The sequence below is a fragment of the Erpetoichthys calabaricus genome, chromosome 12 (genome assembly GCF_900747795.2).
Source record: "Erpetoichthys calabaricus chromosome 12, fErpCal1.3, whole genome shotgun sequence".
In the NCBI taxonomy this organism is placed as follows: domain Eukaryota; kingdom Metazoa; phylum Chordata; class Cladistia; order Polypteriformes; family Polypteridae; genus Erpetoichthys; species Erpetoichthys calabaricus.
In genome coordinates, this window is record NC_041405.2 from 157,276,605 (window position 1) to 157,294,080 (window position 17,476).

A 17,476-nucleotide genomic window follows, 5' to 3' on the forward strand; every position below is an offset into this window, starting at 1 on the left:
AGAACGGGCGCATTTTTTTCACACAAGCTGGGTGGGTGGGTGTTAGTTAGTTAATTAGTTACTCGAAGGATTTCAAGATTTAATATGCACAAGCGATAACACTGCAAAAGCAGTCCAAACCAGAAAAGACAGCTGGCAAAAAGTGGCCGACAAATTAAACGCGTGTGCATTGTACTTACTGAAAGCAGCGTTACGGATTTTGCAAATGTTCATTTTTTTCTCTCTGCTTAAAAAACATTAAAAAAGCGGCGTGATTATGCAACGTATACTACGCCACGGGTTGGTATGCAGCGTGTAAAACAGTTTGTCGCGGATAATTTGCCTTTTACTTTAACACGAAGACAATTTCCTGTTAGATTTGCCTTTGCGATGACAATTGATAAGGCACAGGGCCAAACTTTCAAAAAGATGTGCATGTATCTGCCAAAACCAGTTTTCAGTCACGGACAGTTGTATGTTGCTATCTCCAGAGTTCCATCTTTTCATTCACTTACTGGTATGCCTGCAAGAACACGTGCAGCGAGTGAGCAAGAGAGAGAGAGAGCGACACACACACACATACACGAGAGAGTGCAAGCGCTGGACGCATAAGAATAAGAATACTTCATTACATTGATATACCGGTGTTTTCAGTATTCAAAGCGCTATCCACACAGGGAGGAAGCGGGAAGCGAACCCAAAATCTTCCACAGTCTCCTTACTGCAAAGCAGCAACACTACCACTGCGCCACAAGGCAATTAAAGAATGCACTGGGCTCGATTTTGTTTTCACTTCTGTTTGGACAACTGTGTCGTTCAGAAAGTGTTCACCCATCAATACATAATTATGCGGCGTATGCTACGCCGCAGGTTGGCTAGTTTAATATAACTTAAATAACTAGCAAATGCCTCTTACAAATAGTAATAGTACAGAGCAAAATGGAGGAGTAAGGGCCTGTTTATACTTCACACTCAGAACGCGGACGCACCACACATCATGGCTGCCATGCATTCCCAGCATTTATTTAATGCATCCTCTATCTATCCTGCCTACTATACTAAAATTAAAATCTATCTATCTATCTATCTATCTATCTATCTATCTATCTATCTATCTATCTATCTATCTATCTATCTATCTATCTATCTATCTATCTATCTATCTATCTATCTATACAGTGCTTCCCAAACTCGGTCCTGGGGACCCACTGAGGCTGCAGGTTTTTGTTCCAACCAACTTCTGTTTGTAATTGGACTCCTGGGCTAATTAAATGAACTGTTATTTCCCAATATCTGTGTTTTGGGAACAATATAGAAATTAGAAAATTAAGTTTGGTAAAAAAAAAATGTAACAAGCAGATATATGTGAATAATGTATATTTTTTATATATAATTTTTTCTTCTTGATTTTCATTCTACTTTTCCAGACAATTAATCAATTATTTACTAATTAGTGGGTCTGATGCTAAAGAAGTTGCAGCCTTTGATTATTCAGTGTTGTTTGCCTGGGTGTCTGCTCTGCTCGTTTTTAATTGTCATTAATAAGATTCAACAAACAGGGAAAACTGCACAGAGAAAGGGTAAAATATAATGAAATCAACAAAAGAGAGTTAAGCATTTTAATCTATAGCAAAAGCAGAAATATTTCTAAATGTCTTTTAAATATAAAAATCATTCTGCTGTGCTTTTCTGAATGTAGAATAAAAGAAAATAAAATACCGGCTAATTAAATGAGATCAGTGTTATCAAGTGATTATGAATCTGGTTGGAACAAAAACGTGCCACCACAGGGGGTCCCCAGGACCGAGTTTGGGAAGCACTAATCTATCATATTGCACCTTTCACTCTATTTATCTATCTACAGTGCATCTGGAAAGTATTCCCAGCGCATCACTGTTTCCACATTTTGTTATGTTACAGCCTTATTCCAAAATGGATTAAATTCATTTTTTTCCTCAGAATTCTACACACAACACCCCATAATGACAACGTGAAAAAAGTTTACTTGAGGTTTTTGGAAATTTATTAAAAATAAAAAAATTATTATTATTATACATTTGCAAACATTTAATATAACTTAAATAACTAGCAAATGGCTCTTACAAATAGTAATATTATAAGTATAGAGCAAAATGGAAGAGTAAGGGCCTGTTTATACTTCACGCTCAGAATGCGGACGCACACGCATCATGGCTTCCACGCATTCCCAGCGTTTATTTGATGCATCCTCTGAGCACTTCCTCAGAAATTAATGCGACGCTTGCACAAGTTGCAAAAACAGCAAAAAGTCAGGGGGTGCAGTGTGATAAAAGTCGGAATGTGATGTCAGAGTCTCTGTTTAATATCGACATGTGACAGAAAGCCACTTTGAGGATCTTCTGGGATCGATGTAGGCGCTTCAACGTTTGATGAATGGTTCGATGTGGTGAAGCAAAATGCCAACAAACAAATGCATTTGTGGTGCTTTTATATTTAAGCATCGCATTTTCCACACACGATACATTTTAAAAGTAACATGACATCTTCTGTGCCATCTTTATTTTTTTTTGTTCATTCACAATAGCCTCAGAATGTACGGTGGCGTATTTGAGCCACAGAGAAGAGAATTAAGGACACGGTGAAAAGGTGTATTTTGTGATTAAACTGGAAATTTCAGATTAAATATCACGATGTCCTGCGGTGGGTTGGCACCGTGCCCGGGATTGGTTCCTGCCTTGTGCCCTGTGTTGGCTGGGATTGGCTCCAGCAGACCCCACGTGACCCTGTGTTCGGATTCAGCGGGTTGGAAAATGGATGGATGGATATCACGATGTCCACTTTAACCTCATAGTTTACTTTATCATTAAAGTCGACCATTGTAAATGTCAGCTTAAAACTGACCCAGTTGTTAATTGCTACCTACTTCTGGGGCTGACAGCAGCGGCAGGCAGCAATCGCCACACAGAACACATTACATGTATGATATTCCAGCTCTTTGCACATTTAGAATCTTTAGATTTATACTTGATATCACTTTCAGGATGAAATGCATTAAAGTATATATGTTACATTTTACAGGTTAGTCGTTAACTTCATTTAAATAATGAATACTGCTAATAATTACACATGTTGTGACGGCACAGGAGTCGCGTCCCTGCTGTTCCCTGCCTGGAGTTTGCGTGTGGGTTTCCACCGTGTGCTCCGGTTTCTTCCCAAAGACATGAAGGTTTGGGGATTTGGTGATTCTAAAATGACACCAGTGTATGTGTGTGTTCACCTTGCGATGAGCTGATGCCCCGTCCAGGGATTGTTTCTACCTTGTGCCTGACACTTGCTGGAATGCTCACATCCCCGGATTGATGAATTCTGTCATTAAACATCCTTTTCAGAGATATTGTGGAAAGGTGTCCTCAGAATTTATTGGATGTTTCAGGCAATTCACAACACAGCGAAGCCGCACCTGTTCTCACCATGATGAAATCTCACACTGACGCCTGGTGGAATCTTCCAGATTTATGTAAACTATGTTGCTCAAGTATGAACAGTGCAACACTTGCATAGCAGTAGCGTCCTCTGGAGTATCACATGAAGTATAAACCTGGCCTAAAGGTGACCCGTTGGGCTGCCTAATTTGCTCCAGCTGGGACGTCGGACATCTCTTTGGAGTGCCATCTTGAACTTACTCTCAAGGTTTCATCTCCCTCTTTACCAAAAGTACACTTCCTCATTGAAAAGGGCGCATCCCATAACGTCACAACACAGCATCTCACACGAGGACCCACAGTCACAACCACCCCATCTCCTTAAATTGATACCCTCCAATTATTTATGTAACAGGGCACAGATTTTGAAGGACATGAGGTAGCAGAAACAAACAGAATGAACATAATGTGTAGACCCCACTACCAAATCCTGCTACTGACATCACTGTGCGACCCTGAGCAAGTCACTTCACCTGCCTTTGCTCCAACTGGAAAAGAAATGCAACCAATTGTATCTCAAATGTTGTAAGTCGCCTTGGATAAAGGTAAAGTCAGGAAGATAAATCTACAGTGCATCCAGAAAGTATTCCCAGCGCATCACTTTTTCCACATTTTGTTACGTTACAGCCTTATTCCAAAATGGATTAAATTCATTTTTTTCCCCAGAATTCTACACACAACACCCCATAATGACAACGTGAAAAAAGTTTACTTGAGGTTTTTGCAAATTTATTAAAAATAAAAAAACTGAGAAATCACATGTCCATAAGTATTCACAGCCTTTGCTCAATACTTTGTCGATGCACCTTTGGCAGCAATTCCAGCCTCAAGTCTTGTTGAATATGATGCCACAAGCTTGGCACACCTATCCTTGGCCAGTTTGGCCCATTCCTCTTTGCAGCACCTCTCAAGCTCCATCAGGTTGGATGGGAAGCGTCGGTGCACAGCCATTTTAAGATCTCTCCAGAGATGTTCAATCAGATTCAAGTCTGGGCTCTGGTTGGGCCACTCAAGGACATTCACAGAGTTGTCCTGAAGCCACTCCTTTGATATCTTGGCTGTGTGCTTAGGGTCGTTGTCCTGCTGAAAGATGAACCGTCGCCCCAGTCTGAGGTCAAGAACGCTCTGGAGCAGGTTTTCATCCAGGATGTCTCTGTACATTGCTGCAGTCATCTTTCCCTTTATCCTGACTAGTCTCCCAGTTCCCCACAGCATGATGCTGCCACCACCATGCTTCACTGTAGGGATGGTATTGGCCTGGTGATGAGCGGTGCCTGGTTTCCTCTAAATGTGACGCCTTGCATTCACACCAAAGAGTTCAATCTTTGTCCCATCAGACCAGAGAATTTTCTTTCTCATGATCTGAGAGTCCTTCAGGTGCCTTTTGGCAAACTCCAGGCGGGCTGCCATGTGCCTTTTACTAAGGAGTGGCTTCCGTCTGGCCACTTTACCATACAGGCCTGATTGTTGGATTGCTGCAGAGATGGTTGTCCTTCTGGAAGGTTCTCCTCTCTCCACAGAGGACCTCTGGAGCTCTGACAGAGTGACCATCGGGTTCTTGGTCACCTCCCTGACTAAGGCCCTTCTCCCCCGATCGCTCAGTTTAGATGGCCGGCCAGCTCTAGGAAGAGTCCTGGTGGTTTCGAACTTCTTGCACTTACGGATGATGGATGCCACTGTGCTCATTGGGACCTTCAAAGCAGCAGACATTTTTCTGTAACCTTCCCCAGATTTGTGCCTCGAGACAATCCTGTCTCAGAGGCCTACAGACAATTCCTTTAACTTCATGCTTGGTTTGTGCTCTGACATGAACTGTCAACTGTGGGACCTTCTATAGACAGTTGTGTGCCTTTCCAAATCATGTCCAGTCAACTGAATTTACCACAGGTGGACTCCAATGAAGCTGCAGAAACATCTCAAGGATGATCAGGGGAAACAGGATGCACCTGAGCTCAATTTTGAGGTTCATGACAAATGCTGTGAATACTTATGTACATGTGCTTTCTCAATGTTTTTATTTTTAATAAATTTGCAAAAATGTCAAGTAAACTTTTTTTCACGTTGTCATTATGGGGTGTTGTGTGTAGAATTCTGAGGAAAAAAATGAATTTAATCCATTTTGGAATAAGGCTGTAACATAACGAAATGTGGAAAAAGTGATGCGCTGTGAATACTTTCCGGATGCACTGTAAGCGAGTTCTCATTTCACTTTTGACTACAATTATTTTTGCTTCTTCCTTTGGCTGTCATCTCCTGTTTTCTCCCTCAGTAGAATACTTACGCCCAGAACAGCAGTCCAGTCGAACACATCCATTATTGCTTTTCTAGCAATCACTACAGATACACAAAGAAATGATGTGAAAGGGTCCTAGTAATATCTGCACATGTCTGTTAAAGTTACCTTTAAAATTGTTGAGACTCTGGCACCACAAAAGAGCAAAGCAGGTGAGGATTTCAAAAGGAGCCACGGAGCATAAGGAAGAATTGAAAGTAGCCCACCCAGATAAGAAACACTCTAAGGGCAGCCTACGTTCCCAACTTTACAGGTTGGCTTCGGATAACGCTGGGCCAAATGTGCTGCGGCTTCAAAAGTTCAAGAGTATATACGAAACGTCCCAAAATATAATCAAAAGGCCACCACTTAGGGCAAAGATTACCATAAACCCCTGGCTTGAAAGAAGACGGGCTGCAAACAAATATTTCAAAAAAGGAGGATTTATTTAGTTTGATTTACTGTGTTTGTAAATTTATTTGCACGGCTCCTTTCAATAAGTGCAAGGCAGAGGATAAAATGCAACACTCATTTATTAAGATGGGCACTCCAGCCCTGACATGCCACGTATCCTTCAGCTCTTCTGGATGTTCATTACATTTCCATTGCTTTTCATGCCATTTACACAAAGGTGGTCCTCTACCATGACACTCTCATGCTGATCCTGAATGAAGAGTCTGGACTTCCTCCCTCTCGCAGTAGCTCTGCAGATGAGCCTCATGTACTGAGGGGGCTCCACTCCATTGTTAAATGTCTTTGAAAACCAGGTCATCACAGACCAGAAAAGGGGAACAAATAAAATAAAATGAAATAAAACACAACCCTTGGAAACTGCTGTCAAGTAGTAGTCATTTGTCAGGCTTGGATTGCTTACAATTAAATGAAAATGATGGGCTCTGTTAGCATACGGAACACGTGTGTGTGTGTGTGTGTGTGTGTGTGTGTGTGTGCGTGTGTGTGTGTGTGTGTGCGTGCGTGCGTGTGTGTGTGCGTGCGTGTGCAATCACTCAGAACTGAGGAGTCAGGTGAGCAGTTCAAGTTGATAGAGGCAGTGGGAAAGAATGGAGGGGTGGCAGGGGTGTGTGTGGAGGTGGGGGGGGGGGGGGTCACTACTGAATACATCTGTGTGCCAGAGTGACATGCGGCAGCTAAATCTTAATGAAAGTGATGTTAGCAATGCTGGCATAGATGAAAGAAGCCATTAATGCCTGGTGCTACATCACAAGATAATTGACCAGAGGCAAAATAACAAAGTTAGAAGAAAGTCGGGGAAGTGCATTATCTAAAAGAGCCTATCAATATTCTGAGAAGTCCAGAGACAGCCTGAAGGCTTTCAACCAATTAGATAGATAGATAAAAAGAGAGCTAAAAAGGCACTATATCATAGATAGACAGATACATAGATAGATACACTTGAAAAGGCATTAAGTCATATAAAAATAGAAGAACAGAAAAGGCACTATATCTTGGATAGATAGATAGATAGATAGATAGATAGATAGATAGATAGATAGATAGATAGATAGATAGATAGATAGATAGATAGATGTGAAAGGCGCTATATGATAGATAGATAGATAGATAGATAGATAGATAGATAGATAGATAGATAGATAGATAGATAGATAGATAGATAGATAGATATGAAAGGCACTCTATAATACATAGATAGATAGATAGATAGATAGATAGATAGATAGATAGATAGATAGATAGATAGATAGATAGATAGATAGATAGATAGATAGATAGATAGATGTGAAAGGCACTATATAAGAACTCTATTATAGATAGATAGATAGATAGATAGATAGATAGATAGATAGATAGATAGATAGATAGATAGATAGATAGATAGATAGATAGATAGATGTGAAAGGCACTATATAAGAACTCTATTATAGATAGATAGATAGATAGATAGATAGATAGATAGATAGATAGATAGATAGATAGATAGATAGATAGATAGATACTTTATTAATCCCAAGGGGAAATTCACAAATTTTAGAAGATTTAGTGAAAATTCAAAGCAACAAGTCCACACAAGAATACAGTAGAATAAAAGTTAAAAAAAATTGGAAAAAAATGTCTCTTCTCTAAAATTACCTTTTTTTTGTCAAACTTCTGTTGTTTGTATACTTAAAGATGCTTTATTTCGCTTTGCGAAACTCTAAACGTATTGCACTGCAACTGCGTCATGTTACATACTATTGGGCACGTTAACAACAACAACAACAACAACAACATTTATTTCTAGCATATTTTCAAAAAAAAAGTAGCTCAAAGTGCTTTACATAATGAAGAAAAGAAAAATAAAAGACAAAATAAGAAATTAAAATAAGAAAACATTAGTTAACATAGAAAGGAGTAAGGTCCGATGGCCAGGGTGGACAGAAAAAAAATAAAATCTGCAGGGGTTCCAGGCCACAAGACCACCCAGTCCCCTCTGGGCATTCTACCTAACATAAATGAAATAATCCTCTTTGTAGTTAGGGTTCTCACGGAGTCACTTGATAAGGGCCAGTTTAATACCGCATGCCCTCCACACCTTATACACAGCAAGGCAGGTCACTAACGGAGGCTAATCTGTAGTCAGAGACGCTACAAATAGTTAGAACAAACCAACTCAATTCAGCTTGGGTGGTTTTAAGAACCTCCCATAGACTATGCACTGATTTATAGGCAAACTTTAATAACTAGCAAATGGCTCTTACACTCCAACTTACCGAACTCCCATTTTGATGCAAGTGATCTTGAGATTGAAAACGATAGTCAGGTACTGGCAGCAGCTGATTGATCCCCAGCTAATCTTAGTGCTGAACGCGCTCATGTAGCCGATGTTTGCCCTGGGGGGACCACACAGACAGAGATCTGTTGGACGTGTTGAATCTTTGTTTCCCCCACTGTGAGTGGGCAGCCAGGTAATGCATAACTGTGTGTTAAGTGAGAGTGTGCTTGGTCTGCATTCATGACATTCACCCCATCAATCACATGACGCGGGCTACCCTCTGCCTTTTCCTCAGACTCTTTGAGATAGTGAATTTCAAAACTGAAGGGATGAATGAATGGAGGAAACAAAAGATGGCAAAACACAAGACTGGATGACAACACAGTGAGCGAATCGAGAAAGTGCCATCACACACCACGTCTCACTCTCCCACATTTGTCAACTTCTCTACTGCCTCACTGTCCAACTCTTTAAACCAAAATGAAAATGATGTCCGCTCGCCACATTAACTGCATGCATGGGCTTTAAGCTTTTTTGGGGTAGAAGAAGATTGATAATGGCAGAAGAGATAAACGTATTTCATGCTTGGGAATGCACACAAATTGTTTGGTATTAGCAAATAAAAAACCCCGAAAGTGAAGGAAGTGAACCTTAAGTGGCTTCCACTCTGAATAAGAAAAATACAGAATATAAATAAAAGATTTGGGGAAAGAACAGGAAGGAAATACACACACACACAGTGCAGGGAAATAAGTATTTAATGTGTAAGTTTGCCCACTTACAAAGAAATGAACAATGAGTCTCTAATTTTTATGGTAGTTTCCTTTTAATGGAGAAAAATCCAAAGAAAAGACACATTAAACAAAAGTTATAAATTGATTTGCATGTCATTGTCTGAAATAAGGATTTGATTCCCTACAACCCAGCCAGAATTCTGGCGCACACAGATTGGCAGTGTGCCCATGTGGCACGCAGATATCAATCAATCAAAAAATCAATCAATCAATTAATGACAGATACTCCTGACCTCAACTCATGATGTGTATAAAGCACACCTGTCCACAGAATCAATCACCTCCAGGAACTGCCCTCCACCATATAAATTTGGAGGGTCTCCCACAGTTCCTGGTGGGTCATTTCAGACGTGTTTAGGGAGTTGGTGAGTTTACTTGCGTTTCTTGGATTTATTGGATTTCTTCATTTCTGGATTACTGTATTGGACTTTTGCTTGCATTGGATTGCCTTCTGTTTTGGGGCAATTCCTTTGCCTCTTGTGCTCCACAGTGCTTCATTGTTATTGAAGAGCATTTTGTGAGAATAATAAAAATATATATATATATATATTAAAAAGATTTGGTGCTTGCCCTTATTACTAGCTGGGGTTAGACAGTGATATCCACCTGAGGCCACAGGTCCACCATGCCCTCGACCCTCTGCAGTTCGCATACCAGGAGAAGGTGGAAGCAGAGGATGCCATCATCTACATGCTACACCGATCCCTCTCCCACTTAGACAGAGGCAGTGGTGCTGTAAGAATTATGTTTCTGGACTTCTCTAGCGCCTTCAACGCCATCCAACCTCTGCTCCTTAGGGACAAGCTGACAGAGATGGGTGTAGTTTCATACTTGGTGGCATGGATTGTGGACTATCTTACAGACAGACCTCAGTATGTGCGTCTTGGGAACTGCACGTCTGACATTGTGGTCAGCAACACAGGAGCACCGCAGGGGACTGTACTTTCTCCGGTCCTGTTCAGCCTATATACATCAGACTTACAATACAACTCGGAGTCCTGCCACGTGCAAAAGTTCGCTGACGACACTGCTATCATGGACTGTATCAGGAGTGGGCAGGAGGAGGAGTATAGGAACCTAATCAATGACTTTGTTAAATGGTGCGACTCAAACCACCTACACCTGAACACCAGAAAAACCAAGGAGCTGGTGGTGGATTTTAGGAGGCCCAGACCCCTCATAGACCCAGTGATCATCAGAGGTGACTGTGTGCAGAGGGTGCAGACCTATAAATACATGGGAGTGCAGCTGGATGATAAATTAGACTGGACTGCCAATACTGATGCTCTGTGCAAGAGAGGACAGAGCCGACTATACTTCCTCAGAAGGCTGGCATCTTTCAACATCTGCAATAAGATGCTGCAGATGTTCTATCAGACGGTTGTGGTGAGCACCCTCTTCTACGCGGTGGTGTGCTGGGGAAGCAGCATAAAGAAGAAGGACGCCTGGAAAAAGTGGTGAGGAAGGCAGGCTCTATTCTAGGCATGGAGCTGGACAGTTTGACATCTGTGGCAGAGCGATGGGCGCTGAGCAGACTCCTGTCAATCATGGAGAATCCACTGCATCCACTGAACAGGATCATCTCCAGACAGAGGAGCACCTTCAGCGACAGACTGCTGTCACCATCCTGCTCCACTGACAGACTGAGGAGATCATTCCTCCCCCACACTATGCGACTCTTCAATTCCACCGGGGGGGGTAAACGTTAACATTATACAAAGTTATTGTCTGTCTGTATACCTGCATTGTTATCACTCTTTAATTTAATATTGTTATTATCAGTATGCTGCTGCTGGAGTATGGGAATTTCCCCTTGGGATTAATAAAGTATCTATCTATCTATCTATCTATCTATCTATCTATCTATCTATCTATCTATCTATCTAGTGGGCAATTTTTGGAAGTGCTTTTAGAACTAATTGTGAGCTCTTAAAGGACCACGTTGAAAACACATCAGATCTCAATGAGGAAAACAAATCCTGCTGACTCTCTCTACTGCTATGGACTGATATGATGTGTGAGGAATGAAAGGATGGAAATGAAAATGATCAACTGACAGAGAGACACCCTGAAAATCAAAGGGAAAAAATGATGCAGTGGCAGGCAGGCGAGTCCATTTTGCCTAAATTTCATTGCAGCAACTCCAAATCATACTCAGTAGCTTGTATGCCCCCCCCCCCCCCCCCCCCCCCCCCCCCAACATGCTTGTATGCATGCCTGACAACGTCCTAATGAGACTACAGATGGTGTCCTTGGGGGATCTCAAAAATACCCCCCAAATGCCTGTCTGACAGATCAGTAGTGGCACACTGCAAGATGGAGACCACAAAAACAGGATGGCCAGATTACAGTTTATGGTTAAGGACTTCAAAGAGCCTGCAGAATTCTGGGAAAAGGTCTTGTGGACAGACGAGACAAAGATGAACCTCATCAGAGTGATGGCGAGAGCAAAGTGTGGAGTGCACAAGGAATTACCTGCGATCCCAAGCAGACCACCTCATCTGCTAAACATGGCAGTGCTGGGGGTGTTATGGCTTGGGCATGTATGGCTGGCACAGGTCCGGGCACACTTCACTTCATGGATGATGTGACTGCTGACAGCACAATGAATTCTGAGGTGTGTAGAAACATCTGATCTGCTCGAGTTTCAGTAGATGCCTCCAAACTCAGTGGACGACTCTTGATCCTACAACAAGATGATGAGCCAAGCAGACTGCTGAAGTGACACAGGGACTAAAAAATGGAAAATTCTGGAATGGTCAAGCCAGTCACCTGATTTCAATCCAACTGAGGAGGCCTTCGATATGATGAAGAGAAAACTTAAGGGGACAAACCAACTGAAAAAAAACAGGAGCTGATGATGGCTGTGTGAAAGGCCTGGCAGAGCATCACCAGAGAAGACCCTCAACACCTGGTGATGCTCTGCCAGACCTTTCACGCAGCCATCTTCAGCTCCTGTTTTTTTTTCGTGATGTTGATGTTGATGTTGATGAATTGTAGACTTCAAGCAGTCATTGCATGTGAGGGATACAGTACCTAATTATGCCGACTTTAATGGACCTGCCATTACTGTGTCCAAACATTATGGTGCCTTGAAATGAGGGGGAGTCAATGTAGAAAAAGTGATATGTGACCGAAATGTATGCAAATCCCCTTAAATGAAAGTCTGCATTGTACACTTTAATCACAAATCTGAATTGTTTGATTTGTGATTTGTGATTTGTCGAGCAGAGTAGGAAATCAAATGAAATTGGGTTTTTCTCCCCAAAACATTATGGAGGGCACTAATCTATAACAACAAACAAGTCAAGTTGGGCAGCCTGCACTGGTACAGCGTGTTGCTGCACCCAACACACGACGAAACAACTCGGGATCCCGGTTGGCAAACCCCCAGGCAGACACACGGTCCAGACCCACCCTCCAGAAATGACCCTAAATCTGCCACAGCCAGGTGTTACGTGGGCGACCCCTTGGCCTGGTCCAGCCACTCGAGTCCCCAACAATGAGGATCTAATGAGCCGGATCACCCTCAGGTAATCACACAACATGACACTCCCTCACAATGCAGGTCATGTGCTTCATTCGGGACTCCATGAGCAACACAAAGTCAAACCAGGGGGACCCAAGGATTTTCCGAAGAGACACAGTACCAAAGGAGTCCAGTCTTAATCTCAGGTCACTGGATAGAGTCCATGTCTCACTAACAGGAAGTAGTTGGACTCTAAAGACTTGGACCTTCGTCCTTTTGCATAGATATCGGGAGCGCCACACACCCCTTTCCAGTGACCTTATGACCCCCCATGCTCTCCTAATCCATCTACTGACTTCATAGGAAGAGTCACCACAGACATGAATGTCACCACTGAGGTAAGTAAACCTCTTGATGAGGTCCGCACTCTCTGTGCAGACAGACACACTGCTGATGGCCGTGCCTAAGAGGTCATTAAAGGCCTGGATCTTTGGTTTTTATCAGGACACTCACAAGCCCCGACACTCAGAATCCTCAGTCAGTCACTCGAGACTCCCGATCAGAGCCTCCATTGACTGTCAATGTCAAGTCAAGATCCATGAATCTTTCTTCACCAACAGATGCCCCACAGCTGCAGGACCCCACATCCTTGCCCAACACCCAGTCCATGTGATCATTGAACAGAGTAGGAGCAGAACACACCCCTGACGAACCCCAGAATCAACTGGGAAAAACACAGAGGGTCTGCCGCCACGCTACACAGCACTCCCAGTATCAGTGTACAGGGCGGCCATGATATCCAGCAACCTCAAGGGGATCCCGTAAACCCTCAGGATGTCCCACACGGCAGCTCAATCAGCTGAGTCGAACGTTTTGCTAAAATCGGCAAAGGCTACAAAGAAACTCTGCTGATATTCGCGCTTGCGCTCCATGAGAACCCTCAGTGCCAGAATGCAGTCAATGGTAGACTTCTTAGGCATAAAACCAGACTGTTCCGGTCGCTGGTCGGTGAACAAGTGATTATGGATTCTATTGAGGACGACCCTAGCGAGGACCTTACCTGGCACCGAGAGCAGTGCTATCCCCCTGTAGTTGCTGCAATCCAGGCGATCACCCTTCCCATTCCAGATTGGGATGACAATCCTCCTGGCATTACAAGCAATCTTTGCTTCTATTAACAACAAACACTGAAACATAATCCATAACAATATTTTTAAAATCTCCAATAGACAACAAAAAGATTAAATCAAAACATCAACACACTTAAGCCAGGGATGAGTTTACTACATAGCAGTCTGAGATCCAATATCCAGATTTTATTAATAAAAGCAATGATCAAAATCCAGAAACTTAGAAAACAAAGAACAGTCCAAATTCAAATGGGAGCCAACAGACAAAAGATGTTGAAGAAATCCTGTTGTGGACTGTTGGCTGTTAAAATAACATTGTGGTGGTCCCTCGGTCCCTTTGCCATCAGGTGGATCTGCTCCCTTTGTATTGGGAAAAGGAGACTTGCATGTTGGTGAAGGTGGAGTTTAGAGCCACCATATGCAGCCACAAAGCAGGCCACGCCGGCTTACTCCCAACTACTAACAGCAGGCCTTGGCCTGATTAGGCCCGATAAAAGGGAAACTGGTTTTTAAAATTGGGAGAAACTGAGAAGAGATGATTCAAAGATGAAGAATCTTTATTAGATGAGAATATTTATTCAAAAAGGAAGAATATAATAAAAATGTTAAAATGAGAAAAAAAGGAGTTGCCTAATAGGAAGACCTAAAACATGCAAGTCCCAATTCAAAAAGCCAAAATCAAAATTTCAAAAACAAAAGCAGTAAATCAAAAAACCAACAAAAAAAATCGGGAGTGGTCTCCCCTGGACCACTCAGATATGGGATGGATATTTGAGGAGTAAACTGAAAGACAATGATTATATTTTTTATATTATGTACATTAAAGAACCATCAACAACAAATCAAATCAAATTAATAATATACTGAACAATTATTATAAAAGTAAAGGTAAATAAATCGGACTCGGCAGCTGCATCAATGAAAATTTAGTAGTAGTATAAATAAATTGAAAAGTGCTTACCAAATAGTTAAATCCTGTTCACCTATAGAAGGTAAAGAGAAACAGCGGTTTAATAAAGAATAATGTATTGCCGGCTCACTAGCGTGAATTGACAAAATGACAGATAATGGCGAACATAGCTACTTAAAAAATTGCTGAGTACACACTTGAGTAGAAGAAGGGATAATTACTTATAAAGAATCGGCTGTGCATCGACAACTGCACACTGCAATCGGTTCGGCTAGTTAAAATAATTACAGTTGCCAATAGAGGGTGCCACCGTTATTAGATTTTATATATTTCTTTTGTCCGTGTTACCAATAGATTAATACCAATTTATTTCATTAGTTACTAGTAATATAAATGTTGTTTTCAAAGAGTACTAGAGTATAGGTAGATATTTCCAGTAAAATAATAAAATAACATAATTTAAATAAAATATTTTTATGGGTGATGAATACATATTACAGAGATGTGTAAGGCGTCAAATTACCGTACCTATGCAATGTAGTAGGACCTACTACAGTAAACACCTGGGGCCTCATGCATAACGGCGTGCGTAGAATTCACACTAAAACATGGCGTATGGAAAAAAGCAGAAATGTGCGTACACACAAAAAAATCCAGATGCATAAATCTGTGTGTACGCAAACTTCCATGTTCTTCCACTCCATAAATCCCGGTCAGCGTGAAAAGTATCACTCGTGCACGTGCCTGCCGTCCTTCCCAGGCTGCTCCCAGAATTACGCCTCTTTAAATATTCAAATTGATATAAATAGCCTCTTATGTTTTGCGTTCTTTGAAAAAGCAATGGCAAAAGCAAGGGGAAAAAGAAGAATTTCAGCGAATACCAAGTAGAGACAAAGAAAAACGTACTATTTGTTGGTTTAAGCAGTGGTATAAACAACACAAGGAAGTTGATCGAGTGACACAGAGTGGCGGAGAAAATCAAAAGTTCAAGTTCAGAAAGTTGCACAGTGTCCCAAATAAATAAGAAGTAGTCAAAGTCGGCGTGAAAAGGTCAGTGGTAGCCCACCCTCTGAGTGTCATATGAAAGCATATTAGGGTACAGAAAAAAGAAAAAAAACTGGGACACAGTGGGAAAAAAGGTTGAAATTTCCACTTTAATCACATAGTTTATTTTGTCGTTAAAGTAGAACGTCCTAAAGTTCATCTTAAATTTTTTTTTCTTTTACTAGTTTCTCAAATCCCATTGTAACTAAAGTAGCACATTAAATACTTCGTATTCCATGTATTCTTATGCGTGTGAATCACTATGTGCTTCTTAAATGGGCTTTCTCTTCGCTGACAGGACATAGAATCCATTACACTTGTGATATTACAGCTCTCTGAACAATTTAAATACTAAGATGTATACTTGATATCATTTTCATGATTATAGAAATTAAAGCATGTACAGTATAAAACATTGAAGCACTTTGGCGCGGTATTAGCGATGAGCTGGTGCCCTGTCCAGAGATTGTCCCTGCCTCCCGCAAGATGCTTGCTGTGCTAACCCCTGATTCCTGTCCTTCCTTTTCTTTCTCCAAGTAACTAATCACCAAACAATCAGATCTTTAATAAATGTCAAGACATCTCTAAGTTTAGAACACTGATTCTTCAAAACATTTATGGAACATTGAAATGTCTTCGCAGTATATGTTTAATTATTCTATCCATCTATCCATCCAGGGTCACACCAATCTCAGCAGGCATACAGTGCGAGGCAGGAACAATCCCTGAACGAGGCGCCAGTTCGTCGCTACCACTATCTACCGTGTCCTAACATATTTAATCATTAACGATATATATTATTTAAGTTAAGTAAAAAATGTAGTGTATCTGTATAATGTAATGTATATATTTTAATGCATTTCATCTTTAAAATGATACAAGAACTCCACGAAGATAGCGCCTGGAAATCTAAATCGACTTAGAAGGCAGTAGTCATCATCTGTAAATATGTGCTCTGAATTGAATTGAATTCCTTTATTATTATTGTGTGATACAATGAGGTTCAATATGGAAATCCTCCATTAACTTATTTTCCTATAAAATAACAACAACAATAATAATAATAGGATAAGAAACAGTGAAGAATATACAATATGAAAGCATAAGTGGCTCAGGTTGTGGAATATTACAAGTGTAATGCAAGTTTACAGTGAGGTAATTGTACTTATAAGTACAAACAGTTTGACCAGGTTCACTTGATGGACTGATTGAGTGCATTTAGAGCTCTTGGAATGAAACTGTTTCTGAACCTCGAGGTCCGTACAGGTGAAGTTTTTTACTGAATGGGTGAAGTTCAAATAGACTGTGCGCATGGCTTAGACAGTGTGTGCTAGAACCTCTATCCAAATATTTCTCCCCACTCTTGATACAATCTGCCATAGAGCTTTCCGATCAGCTGCTGTAGAGCTGTGATTCCACACTTAGGTACAGTGCATTAAAATACTCTAAGTGGTGCACTGAGAGTAACAAGACTAAAGCAGTGATGGCCATTTGGTGCACCATTATATGGTTACAGGTTAATTACAATCGGATGCCTTAAACTAATAAACAATATGCGGTTAATTTCAGGGTATTTGATACAGCAGCGTCAGGGATGTGAATCTAAAAAATAAAGGAAAGCCACCCAGGAACAGTAGCATTGCTTTAACACTGGGTGCCGCCAGTTTGCAAAACCAAGGAGAGAAC